Genomic DNA, 15,031 nt, shown 5'->3' on the forward strand with positions numbered 1-15,031 from the left:
TTCTTTATATCATCGATCGAACCAGGTTGACGACTACCCTTGGTGAGTCGTTATAGTAACATTTAGCAATGTTGCAAACTGTAAGAGCATTTTTTAAGAGACGCGAAATGAATCGGATTGGAACCCTTAATAAACTTACAACATATAATTTTATATTCTAATAATAGTATTTTGTAACTATAATTTTTGTACTTGAAGTTAGGAAAGTCCTCTACAAAAATACTTTAATCCAGAACTAGTAATTATTCTAATACGTACCCTATATGGATGAAAACTGTAGCAATTAGTCTTGAATATCTTGCTTACTTATTACGCTTTCTACTACCTCCCAATATTGTTCTCGAATGGTACATACAATCGTAAATACATAAATAAAAAAAAAAGCTGACGTGGGAAAATTCGAACTTTGACCTACTGTGTAGGAATTTGGCACGCGAACAACCGAACTGGTAAAAGCAGTGCATTTTAATGATTTTCAACTCATTCTCTCTTCATGACAGCATTTCTTGGTCATTGTTTTATTTAATTCATTGTGTAGTATCGGTATCCATTCCGATCGGAATATTTTTCATAAGATTATTGAAACATAAGATTCTGACAACATTGGTGAGTCAGTGAACATTTTTTTTTCTTTTTTTGGTACTTAATATAACCCTTCTTTGATCATTTGCCACAAACTGCATGAAAATCGGACTTCGGTTAGAAATTCTAGACTCAAATGAAACCCGTGAGTTAAAAAAAAAATCACCCTGTATAAAGATTTGATGCTATTAGTGTCTTTCCCGGAAAAAGAAAGTAGGAATTCTTCCAAGAGGCTTTGAATGAACTTGGAATAGACTATTTGCATTTTGCTGCTTGTTCCATGATGTTTTTTTCGTACTTAATATAACCCTTCTTTGGTACTAATTTCACCATGAAACATTTTTTATTTGAGAACTATGATTCACAATTGTAGCAGTAAACTTCCTCAAGTAACTTTTAAACTTCCCAGCACTATTACATATTATACATCAGTCCTTTTGCATACGTAGTAATATGACGTAGTGACATTTGGGAATAAAAGGAACATACGAGCTTGGGAACTCTGCATTATCCACGGTACTTGATGAAAATGCTTTCAGATAACCTCTATTTTATGAATAATGTTAGTAAAAATTCTTATAGATTACTAAATTACATTTAAAGTTCATTAAATTTATCTTACATTTTTACTAACTTGTGAGTTCACTTTTCTAAAAATCTTTATTGTTTCATAAGTTTTTTTTTTATTTTTAATTTATGCGCACTTGCATATACAATTTTAAAATTGCAGTTTCGAGGGAGCTAACCAAATCAATTTTTAACTACATAGAAATAGCATGTTTTGGTGCTTCACAGACTTATCAAATGTCACCTTCTGGTTGGAATGTTAGGTTTAAGTTAAGTGCATCTGTCCTGGTACCACCAAAAGAACATTTGTCATACCACCAAAAGTACTACACCCAACTTTTATAACATGGAATTACAGCATTCAGGGTCAAGATACTTTTGGTGTTGGCTGTACAATGTGGACGTATCTCACTTTTTGTTCGTGAGACAATATGTAGTTGTTGCTCCTTAATGTTCACTTTTTTTAACAATAATATTCTAGAATTATCTAAAGAATATAGCAGAGAATGAAAATAGATGGCCAAACAAATTTCTAAATATACAACAGAAAAACTTTCCTGAATACTACCAGTAACTGGCTTTGAGATTAGAGAACTACAAAAGCAATTATGATGGGAATGATAGATCTTAATAGTAGTCCCTTTAATGCAATTTGGTTTGAGAATGATAATAAATTTCCTACTAAGGCATAGGAAGGAATAGTTAAATATTTAACATAGAAGTAGTGTAATTTACATATATTAACATTTAATAATCACTTGCTAAATAGCATTATAGCCTAGGCAGGGAAAAATGAGAGAGATATAACGTATACCAAAGTAATATTTTTGTAGTCTAGCGTATGGTCACCTTAATTTTACAAAAGTTCGGAGCTTATTTGGGAACAGGTATGAGCTATATTTTTGAAACGGTCGAGCGTATACCTACCAAAAGTCTTACATCACTGGACCTGTAAATTTATGTATAAAATTTATGTCCTGACTTTTTTTTTAATTAATCTATAAGTTGTCAGAATTCTTCTATCCACGTCACGAGAGATCACACAAAAAGAGTGACACAACCACATTTAAAATATATTTATTATTGAAATGTATTATACAATGACTTGCGTATTCTTAACCGTTGATAAATGTTCTTCGTTGATTTCGTAAATCACTTTATCAATTTACAATTTTCATACTATGAATCATGTTACACTAAACAGTACTTGAGATTTAAGACTTGGGTAAACTAGTGTTGCCGACGAGACCCGAGAACTGTCTCGTCTCTTAAGCTGCATTAGTCATCAAATTAATAATGTCTCGATCGAATCTCGTCAACACTGAAAATGAAATCGTATTGTCGAATGAAAATCGAATTCGAATTCGAAATCGTATTGTCGAATGAAGAATCTCGAATGAAAAATTGTATTGTTCCATCTCGTCTCGGACGTAAGCTTACCTTCCTTATCTATTCATCCTTTTGAAGACGTAAAGCCACTGAAAACCGTAACTTCTATTGGATGCAGGAATATAATGGGGACTATATGAGAGTATATGTAGTATATCCATATAATAGCCTATTTGTTTATAATGCACTGTATATTTACCTTAAATTTAGAAAAGAAATTAGTTTCTACACGCCTTATTTTTTATAAATGACCTAGCAGAAACCCATATCATAAATTATAGTATTACATCGTTGCTTGGATGTCCAATGGATTACAGTCCCTGAATAACTGGATGTTGACTAACGTCACATTTGTGCCACTGCACATTCTATGGAAATCGATGTGTTTTAAAATTAAAAAATATGTATGATGTATGTAGAGCAGGAGTGAGGAGCTGGTATGGAATAGCGGAAGATTTCGCAGTTAAAGTGGGACTTCGCCAGGGACTAGTTTTAGCTTATATCAATTTGGAGTTGTGTTGGATGAGCTTACGAAAGATATCCGAGATTTAGCACCTTGGAATGTGCTCTTTGCGGGGGACACTGTGTTGGTGAATGGGACTAAAATAGCACTGAAAGATAAATTGGGGAGCATAAATATTAAGGGCTTAGAATTAGAAACACCAAGACAGAATATTTACATTGCCCATTCAGCAAAATTATAATCTAAAATCAAGAATGCGATTGGACGAAGAAAAGGTGGTAATGACGAAGAAATTCAAGTATCTAGGACCAATCCACCAGGAAAATGCAGGAATGGAGTACCGGTATGTAAACCACAGGATTAGTAGTGGTTGGGCAGAATGGAAAGAACCACAGGAGGATTCTGTGACTCGTAGAGTACCAATACGCCTAAAAGAAAAACTGTAATTAGACCTGTTATGTTATACGAAGCAGAATGTCGGTGGGAACTCATGTGGTTCGGATTTCACGTTAATCAGTAGGTCCCGTCTTATATAGGCGCGCTGCTGAAAGGGACGCTAAACTCAAAATCAACTCAACAAAGTGGAATGTTGGACGACGAAGAAAAAGAGAGGAACAGAAGTGGCATGTTGCAGAGAGGAAACTGCTGAGGAGAATATATGGGGTGATGTGGAATGACATAATTAAGAATGAAGAGATCCGAGGAATAGTGAAGGTGAGACTAGTAGTAGAAGACCTGGTTTAAACATGTAAGAAGTATACCTTCCAAACACGCACCTCATCAAGTAGATGGCAAGCTACACAGGCCAAACCACTTGAGCTAGAAACTTGAAATTTGGACAGAACACAGGATATGTGATGTAAGGTCCACTAAGGAAGGATTTTTTTAAAAAATCGATGAGTTCGGGGTAAAGAGGAATGTTAATTATTACCTTAAAACGTCCATATTTTTTTGATACTTGCCGTAAAATGGAAGAAAAAAAAAAATAAAAAAGGATGGGCTTACAATTGTTATAATTGAATGGTCATATCTCGAAATTCGTAAGGTTAGAGACATGAAATTTGGTATTTAGATTTTTGTATAGGGTCTAAGATAATTTATTAAAAACGTGTTTCAGCTTTTTTTTTTTTTTTTTTTGTAATAATTCTCCTAGAAGAAAAGGAAAAGGCGGATAGAAGAAAGAGTGGTCGTTGCAATTGTTAAAATAAGACGGCCATATCTCGAGATCTCCTAAGATTAGAGGTGTATTAGGGATATGAGAAGTGCGAGGACGTAGGATGAGCAAATGAGAGGCTTTGGGAGCGATAAGCCCAGCTAGTCGAAATCTAGTATCTATATCTAGTATAGATTTACATGATCACTCTTAGCTAAATAGACGTAAATATATTATAATAGAAAAAAATAACCGCTGGTACATTTTTTCTGCCCTCCCCTTCTCCCCCAATAGCTGCCTTAAGTATCCCTACATTTTGTTTTGAACCAAAGATAGATTGCTGTAGTACCAAAAGTAATAGATTCCCAGTTTGAAAATGAAATGAAATATTTTCTCTCAATATTGCACAATTATGCCCGTTAGACGCAGGAAGACGGGTGATTAAGCCAAGTAAATGATGATGGAAGGATTGTTAGAATGAGAATGGGGAGGTAACGGATGTTCCACAAGAAAACCTACGGACACCACCACAAACTTACTTAGCCGGGAATCAAAGCAAGGACTCCACGCACCAGAGATAAGCGATTTACCAGTGAGCCACTGCTCCCTCAAAGATTTCTAGTAGGCCTATAGTTCATCTGAATCTTAAGCTCTGTCGAAGTGTTAGTGTTCGAAAGAAACTACAAGTAGAACAATATCTTCACAGTGTTATCGAGTTTCTCCCCGCCCCCCTTGCCCCTCTGTTACCTACTTTCCCCTCAAATCCAGGATTTGAGTTCAGGAGCCAGTGGGGATAAACCACAAGTATTCAATTCAAGTACTTGAGTCATTTCGCTCAGCAAATGTTACAGCCTCGTGACTGTACTTTGCATTTATAGCATTACTGTTCATGAGTAACATGGAAACCGTGAGAAGGACATATTGCTGTTCAAACATCAATGAAATTATGCACAATCGAAACATACTAACGCAATTTCATGCTAACTTTAGTGGAAATGGATATCACAGACTATTTTTTTTCTTGTTTCCTTCTTGTTGCGTAATGTTTTTGGTTACTTTTATTGTGTACATTTTTTTTCATATTGTATATAGTGTCTACAACAGTAGGTATTCTATTCTTTTCTTGCTTTTTTCTTTTATTTCTTTTTCTTCTTTTTTTCCTTACGTAAGAGTCAATCAGTAAGTTTGCTTGCTGACTGAGCAAAGAGCGACTCATCGTTTCGTGTGAAGTATCTACACTCACACAGCACTAGTGTTGCCAACAGGTGGCTTCAGAAAATTGAAGAAACGCATAGAAGGGATCTAAAAGCGGTTAAACTCACGGGCTTCTTGGGGGGGGGCGTGTACCGGTACCCCCCCAATATTTTGAAGTACAAAATATTCAATATTTTATTCTAATTTGATTTACTTACTAAAGACAGAATAACATATAAATAACTATATTTATTTGGAATATAATATACAGGCTGTGAAACGATTATAACAGGGTTCTTGATATACTTTAGGGGGTCCATAACGGTAAGCAGAAAGGTAACAAATTGAATCGAAGATAATAAACATTTTGGACTAAATAGTACCATTTAAATCGCTTTCTTTGATGCTCCCTCCCCCCTTCAAATTTTACGTCAATGGTTAAACTTACCAAAAGCCATAGCTAAACTTATACCTCATAGAATTTATGAATAAAGAGAGCAAAATATGTCATAGTTTTACTATATAGCTACAACAAACTGTGAAATTTTGCTTATAATTTCAAATCAAATACTTAACTCAAAGTATTTACAAATACGCTTTGTTTGCATTACTGATGAGATGCTATACCTCACTTTGAATTATTTCCTTTTGCCCAACCTTTGCGGTAATCGTGGCTACATATTGGTTGTTCCGGCGCAAGGACTATTACAGCACTAAATTAACCAATCCACGTTGAACATAGGCCTACTCAAAATTCTTATTTTCAAATTAGCTAATTCCGCGTTGAAATTAGGTAGGTATATTTTCCTTATATCTGATTTGCCTTGGAAACATCCTTGTAAGTGAGAATGCAAATTAAAATACATAAAATACGTTGTAGCGTGATTGTGTAAGTATTATACTAAAACTAACAGGATTATCAAAATAACAAATAATAATTTTCTACTATTCTATTTTCATTCAGAAATTTAGAGAATTTTTGATTGGAGAAGGTATTCAACTACTAGTAAACACAAATGGTTATATGCCGCCGCGGTGACCCAGTGGTGAGTGGGGTCTCTGACACGATCCCAGCTTACGCCAAGTTGACTTTGTAATGAACAACATTCCCGTAGCCAGCCCAAAAATGTAGGGGGGGGGGCGGTAGAAGTTAGGGGGGCCGGACCCAACCATATTATAGTTCATCACCATATTATAGTTCATTTGCAAGCCTACTATGAAAATTTCAGGGGGACCAATGAAAATTTTGGAGGGGTCTGGCCCACCCTAGGCCCCCGTGGATACGGGCCTGGTGAACAAACGTCATGCCTATGGATTTTCTCAGAATTCTGACGTTTTCTCCCACTTTCTTCATTCCACCATTCCATTCATTATCACCATTAACGTGTCCTTTAGCGTCAGTAGATAATCGTGGGACGTTAAAAATATAAATTTTATTTCATTTTATTTCACAAATTTCTAAAAAAAAAATGGCAATTTTGAACGCAGAATTCCGTAAAGGCGCCGATTTCTCTATAACTTTGAGGGAAAGACGTTTAGGTATGTGTGTTTCATTATTTGCTATTTAATCAAAGATATTTAATATACCCGGATTCTGGGGGACCCAAGCAACTTATGAGGCTCCCCGGGCATCTTAACCCTCTTGCGCTTCCCATGGAATTGGTGTCCATTCTAGTAAGTAAATCATGTCTTTATTGGCTAAATACTTGTAGGTCTATAATATGAAATTGCTAGATTCAGCCATAAAATGACTAAACTGGCAACGCTGACGACAAGACAACATAAATGTTTTGTAACTCCGCGTAACCAGTAAAGAATCAACCAAACTAAAAAGGTTAAAATATCTTATTGTTAACACACTCTTTTATATTTTCGTTTTTAAAACTTTCCCCTCGCCTCTAAAGGTTAAATAGTAATAATAATAGTAGTAATAAAAGCAGGGTGCGAAGATAACGGTTCCGCATGAATCAACAGATTCACCTCGCTTTTACCACCCACTAATCAATGTGTTAGCTTCACTTAATTATCACCCAAAAATCTTTCAAATCAAAAGAATATATGGTAACAGAAAATTATTTTAATACAAGGAATAAATTATATAATAGGCAAAGCTAAAGTATTGTCGCAAATTTCTATACAATAATTATTGCTTTATTTATATTGTGTGGAGTATGGTAGATTATGGCAGAAAATGAGAAAAGAAACATAAATTTTATTTATAATATTTAACCGATTACAATGTTAGACTTATGCGGTAATGAAAAACATATATTTTGCAATTATTAGATTTATGCCGTAATTATGTGACTTACTACTTATTTTTATAAAAATATTAATTCCTTATGATAATAATATTTAAAATAATTTATAGTTGATTTCATTTTATTATAGTGACCTACCATGATTATGCACCAAGGCTAAGGGAGACGATTGTGATGACATAGATGATAATTATGGTAGAATGAAAGTTGGAGAATCCCGAGAAAACCCACATATACGGTGTTTGTAACCTTAAAGTTCATTGGCGTACCTGGAATCTTAACCAGGGACCATACGCACAAGAAGTGATCACTCTACCACTGAGCCATTGCGGTCAGAATTTATGATTGACTTATCTAATATTCTAGGATAAATGTATTTGAATCTAATTTATCAGAATAGCATTAACCATAACCAATCATGTTACAAGTTAAGCTCTTCCACCTCAACGAAACAGTTTTACTGACGTCCTTAGCATAAGCAGAAACAATTTTAAATTTACTCAATGTTTTAACCCTTAATACTCCTAATCGAAAACGGTATTGCTTTTCTTGCATAAGTTGCTGTAAACTCACTTGTTTCAGTTTAGTGCGCACACAATTCATACTCTAAAAGATATCCGTACTATTTCATTTGTATATCCAGAGGTGCAGTCCAACGTATAATGGTAGAAACTGTATACCATCAGTACCATCAGCTCAATCTTAGTCATTAGAGTATACCGTCTGGCTGAAGACGTATATAATACTTTTGTTTCGTTTATATTTGTTAACTGCTTATATTTGTATTATATTATATTTGTTATTCAATCGGGTCATGATTCCAGTTATAAAGTTACTAAATCACTTTTTTCCTATCCTATTGTTAATCGCTGTTCCAGCATAATTTCAATATCATGCAGATTTTTCCCTCCCTACTCTGCGAACATAAGAGATTTAAAAGATAGGGTTATTTTTAGTGTCTCTTTCATCTGTTCCTGTTTGTTTCGCCGAATATCTTAAGGTACGAAATTATTCCACACGTGGGCAGTTGGCCATGTTCGGCGAAACAGGAATTCATATTTCACCATTGAGGCTACATACAAAGAAACTAATACAAAGAAAACAGAGAGAAACGTTCATGTACTCCAGATGGATTACCTCCATATTTACTAAAAGTATGCTCTTTTATCTTAATGTGCCCATTATATACAAGTTCCAATCTTATAATAAAAGCTCAAGTATTTGCTGATGATTGCAGAGTAACACAAATTTCTCGAAATCTGATTATGATATGTGTAATATTGAAACTTTCAAACCAATTTTTGTAATTTGCACCCCGTCTGAAGTTTTGTTGGAACATATCTTATATACTAGAATTTCTAATCGTGTAAAAATGCTTTATAGAGAATTATCAAAATAGATTTCATCCTGCTCGATCTGCTACTACGAACTTAATTAATTTTGTGGAATATATGCACAATTCAATTTTGAACAAACTATTACGCATACGATTTGCTTGGACTTCAGTACAACTCTTGACAAAATAAATCATGGTATGCTTTTTAATAAATTATTGTCATATGGGTTAGCACAAAACTTTTAAATTTTAATGAATTCATACATAACTGGAATTAGATCTGTACATATCTTATGTCCAACATAAACAATCACAATCATCAGAATATGTAGCTGATTCGGGAATACCTCAAGGATAAAAACTGGATCCATTATTTTTTCTATTGTGTAATAATTATTTGCAATACTCAATAAAATCTTTCAAACACCTTATTCAAGCAGACGAGGTAAAATTAAATAAAGAATTAAGATGGTCCTTATATAAATGCAGTGTAGAAAATGAAAAAAATGAAATGAAATCTTTGAGTTTTACGACCCACGGTTATGCCGGTTAGGCTAAAGGAGACGGTGATGATGAGTAATGAATGAAAATGGTCGAATGAAGAAAGTGGAAGAACCCCGAGAAAACCCATGGACACGGTGTTTGTCCACCACAAAGTTCACATGGCGGGGGCTGGGATTGAAACTGGAACCCCAAGTACCAGAGGTGAACGCTCTACCACTGAGCCACCGAAGCCATCTAGTGTAGAAAATGAACTTAAGGTAATATTAAATAATGTAAATTTATGATTAAATAATGTGCATAAAACATATTAATAGTTATTCATATACGTACTCTTGGTGATGAATAAATGAAAGAAATTGCCATATATAAAGATTAAATTACATGTAATCATTTGATAACCATGTCATTGAAGTAGTTCTTAAAGTTTATACATAACTTGAACTTATTATACGGAACAGCAGAAATCTAAATGATGTAGCTATTTTAATGTATACTAGCTGAATCTGCGCTCTCTACACAGCGCATCATTCGCATATGAGCATAAATCTCCTTCTCATTCCTCGCAAGATATGTACATGTCCCTTTACAAACACAAGTAAAAGATATCTTGATAAAAAAAAATGAATCGGCAAAGGGTATCATAAAGGGGAGATTTTTCGATTATTTTTTCTCAATATCTCGCACCGTTTGCAAGATTTGAGCCTACTTCCGGTTGGAGTTTCTAATTCATGTATGACCAGTGTTTTCTTTCTTCTTGCATGCAGTATGTAATAAGCAAATACATTACATATATAATTAATTATAATGTTAGTTATATATGGTGTTCATTGAGCAAAACACTCAAAAATAAAGATTTATCTTAGACTCGAGAAATGGATGTCCTTCCTTTTTTATTACTATTTGGCCACGGAACAAACGCCTGAGACATATACAACCCCAATATACAACATTGCGGTGTTGGAATGTGTAAGGCATAGAATAAGATGCTTTTTTTTTTTTTTTATTTCAACGCTTCCAGTGTACCCTAAAAAATGTAATGAAGAAATAATGGCCATGTTTTTATAAAAAAAAAAACATTCAATTAGAACTGGACAATCTACTCAAAATTTCCAATCGATCAGTGAAAACGTGATCTTTCTATAGCCTGTAGTTTCCGAGATCTCATTGTCAAAAGGATTTACCACAAACATATAAACATAGTTTAAAAAACTCGGAAGATGGAAGCACAATTCACATGCATTGATTTTAGAGAAGGCTTATTAAAATACAAAGGCTTTGAACAATAAATTTATATCATAAACTTTATGAAAAAGATATAGTTAACTAATTTAAACTATTTAAAGTACAAATACTTAAAATGTTTGTCTCTGTTAAACATGAAATCACACATAACCGTAAATGAAAGATTAGAAAGCCAAAGTTATAGGTTGGAGCTCAGGCGCTTTTAATTGCTATTGTAGCATTTTAATACGGTGTAGATAATACCTTAGTTCGGAGCAAAATAGAATATGCATTCATTGTTTGCACTCTACATTAAAAAATCCCATAACAAACAAATAGAAAGTATTCAAAAGAAATTGTAGAGATATCTCTATTTTAAAACAATGGGAGCTTCCGCAATAGGAAACAAAACATCCTATAAGGCTCTTCTAGACAAATTTAACTACATTAGTTTGAGTAACGGACGTGAGATTATTATAAAATTATAAATTCTTCCGTCAACAATAGTTATTTCTTACATAAAATGGGACTCAATGCCAAACCAGGCTATGTACGTGGCCGATAGTTGCCCATAGGCCTAGATGTTCCAGAACTGAACAGTATAAAGTCTCTTCAATATATAGAATTTGCAGTAGGTTTAGTAGCATATCAATTCTAAACGATTTCTTACCTATCTCTCCGTACATTTTTTTTTTTACATAAGTGTTAAAATGTGAATATGTGTTTGTACACAAATGTGTAAAGCAATTATTTGACTTTATAATGCTTTCTTTACTTGTAATTCGGTTATCATTTAATGCTTTTATACTATTACGTCATTATTATCGTTGTTAGTCAGGTTTTGTCATGTTTCTATATTCTCTATAATGTATAATAATATAAATATTTTAAAGTATAAACTATCTATATTATGTACTTTCTGTAATTAGAGCTTCTTTTCTCTGTTGAAGGTTAAAAAATAAATAAATCGGAGAGAACTGGCACTGAGATTGCGTTGCCGCACCGGATGTAAAACGTCCTCTGTCACGAGAGATTGACAACTCGCTGAAAATAATATAGAAAGAGTACACAAGTAAAAAATAGCTACAAGAGCGCTCAAAGTGGTGTAATTGAAACAAAAATATCTGAATAAGTATTCTATACATAATACTGTTATCAGTTTTAGCTATTATAGAACAGCTTAAAATTTCTACATAGAAAAATAATTTATTTTACAGATTCCACAAATCTCCTTCTATGCGACATAAAAGACAATATCTTGATACCATAATGGTTAAGAAATTATTAGTCCATTTTCTAGTACAATGTTTATTGGATAAGGTAAGTTCCGTTTCCCTTTTGTAATACATAGTAAGTCACAAAATCAAAATGACTTTCGCATATATCTCCAGTATGTAATCAAGTATCATAAATGAATATAAAGAATTGAATAATTGCTTTTGTTGTATACATTTATTCATCTCTGAAACGACAATGGACATTAGATTTAAAAATGTTTGTTTTCCCTTGAAAGCACCGGAGTGTAAAAGCATGTCTTGTCAATGAAATGTAAACAGACAATAATAAATAACGCTTAAAAGAAAAGGTTACTTATCTGCAGACGCCTTGGCATTAAGCAAATCCTTCCTTATTTGTTTTATCAAGACTTCTTCAGAAGGTTACTTAACTTCCCAAATTACGTACTTGTCTTTCTGACCTTTCGCAAAAAGAAGTTCATCTTTTTTACTAATACGTGCACGTACGCCTACAACAAGTATTTGTAGACTTACTTGTTTTTCGAATGATTTTTTTAATGCAGTCCTTCTGAAAAATAGGTAATATTCACAACTGCATGCTTTCATGTTCTCTTCGAGACTGTGTATTCATTATCGGTATGTTATTTGACCTAAGGTTTTATTCCCTGAATTGATCATTGAGGGCAGTGATGTATTACAGATCACAGAAGCCAATTAAAATCCCTGAAAACTAACTTAATCTTATCCCCAAAGTGCAAATTTTAGAAGATAGTAGGACAAAAATCGTACAAAAGTGTAAATGCACGTCGCATTTCAATAGAAGTTTATTTTACATAACTTATTTATTTGCATTTTTTTATATTATGCATTTCTTAATAAAAAGATTAGGCAATAGTGTAATGCATAAAAAAAAACAAGAATGTTAAAAAATATGTATACTGGAATAGAAATGATATTTAAAATGCAATACTGAGGAAGCTTCGAAAGGTACCGAGCCGTATGTGGGTGGCTTGACAGACCATGAAGGTTTTGTGCCTCTAGGTTCATGGTCAAGTGTTGCATAGGACCACATTCCAAGACAATGGGTACTTTGGTTCACCTTAGGAGGGGCGTATAGGACCTCTAGAAGTTTGCAAGTGAATCTCGTTCCCTTTCGTTGGTATAAAATTGCAAAATAAACTAAAATAAAACAAAATAAAATAAATAAATAAAATAAAAATAAAAAATAAAAAAATTGAAGTTTTTTTGACCTATTTTATCCACTTTGGTAAGATCTTATCTTATATGGTCATATGATTGTATACAGGAGTCAGGACGGGAGTAAATTAACATCCCTTCCGAAAGGAGATGTAATGACCAGGAATAAAATTGGATCTGAAAATGTGGAGAGGCGCATGACGTCACGCCGCCCTCATCGCCTATCTTTGCCATTGTAATTTTGTAGGAAGTGGGCTGACGCCATTGATACCTTATGGAAGTGAGGGTACGACATTCCCCGCGTTCCCCCTCACTTTTACCCCTGGTATAGGCCCATCCTTAAATTTGGAAATTGTCATGGTATGGTAGTATAATGCCATGGTAAGTACCTTGTGATCTATCTTGTTCTCTTTCATGGGTATAAAATTGACAAAATGGAACGTATTTGACTTCAAGCATTCTCTTGAGTGATGGTTTATTACGTTATGACTCAGTATAGGATTCCAGGACATGAATAAATTTACACAACCCTTAAAGTTTTGGGAGCTGTGAATCGATCGTACCCTTAAATTTTGGAAATTTCCAAAATTTTAAATTTGCTATGGTACTATAGAACTGTAGTATATAATTACTTAGTGAGCCATCTCGTTTCTGTTTATGGGTAGCAAGGGCTAAATTTCGAATGTGTATAGGGATACGGATAGGACATGAATACATATTGCATCCCTCTAAATTTTCGGGAAGGGAATATAGACCAACCCCACATTAAAATTTTAAAATTACTATGCATAGAATGATTATAAAGTTTGTTCGATCCATTTTGTTTCTTCTTCTATGAGTACAATATTGTTAAAATTTTATTTGGGGGGGGGGTAATAAGGTAAAGCTCATTTGCCACTTTAACAGACATAAATAGGACCTTAGATTGACAAATACTGTCTACCATAGACATATAAAGACTATAATTGTCCAATCCTGCTTGTCGTACCGACAGGCGAGAGACCCATATTCGATTCCCGGCGTAAACTCATATTGATCGAATCCCACTTTAAGCTGTAGTTTCATGTCTCATGTAGTGTCGATGCTAAAAGGAACACTGAACCTTAATCCAACTAGAATGCTTTCAAATATTACACATATTGTTCCAATTTTATATGTTCAATATTACTTCTAATCATTTGCATTCAATAGTTTTAAGGTTTTACCAAACACCCACACCAATTTTACTTTTTTCTTAGCCTATTGGTTCATGAAGAGTTATGTTTCCTTTCTCTTTTGAAATTAGCTGGAATTTTAGTTATGTGATTAAACTGATTTTTCCTTCAAATATATTTAACTTTGGGTTAGGTGCATGAGTAACAATTGTTCCCCATTGATATTCCTCGCATACTTGCAACACTCTGACGCAGATGCTTGTTTCAGTAGCTGAACGTTGATTGTTGGTGTTTGATGTGGCGGCAAAACGCATTTATGATTGCCGTCTACTGTTGGTAGAAAAGAATATATATTAGCAATAATACATTATCTTTGCAATAAAGGTACGCGTGATCGTTGTCATCCGCACACATACTCGTATATACGCAACAAGTAAGTTGTAAAAATGCCCCAATACGGTGAAAACAAATGACACAAAATTTGTTCTGCAGTGTCTTGATGAGGAAGCAGAAGAGATAGAGGTGTGCTCTGGTCAGGGGCATATCCACGCGGTGGGTTCACTGGGTCCAGAATCCCCAAAATTTCCTAACCCAATACACATTTGTACACTTTCTTAATAAAATTATACTTCTTTTACAGGGAAATAATTGATGTAGCATAAAAATTTGATCTTACACTTCATTTGTACTCATTCTCTCATAAAAACAATCTAGTTCTATCGTTTTTCTTCTGAAAATATAGGTGGAAGTATTTTACCATTTCAGTCGGGTGTAG

Source organism: Thermobia domestica, chromosome 5 (assembly GCF_964235325.1).
Source record: "Thermobia domestica chromosome 5, izTheDome1.hap1.1, whole genome shotgun sequence".
Lineage (NCBI taxonomy): Eukaryota > Metazoa > Arthropoda > Insecta > Zygentoma > Lepismatidae > Thermobia > Thermobia domestica.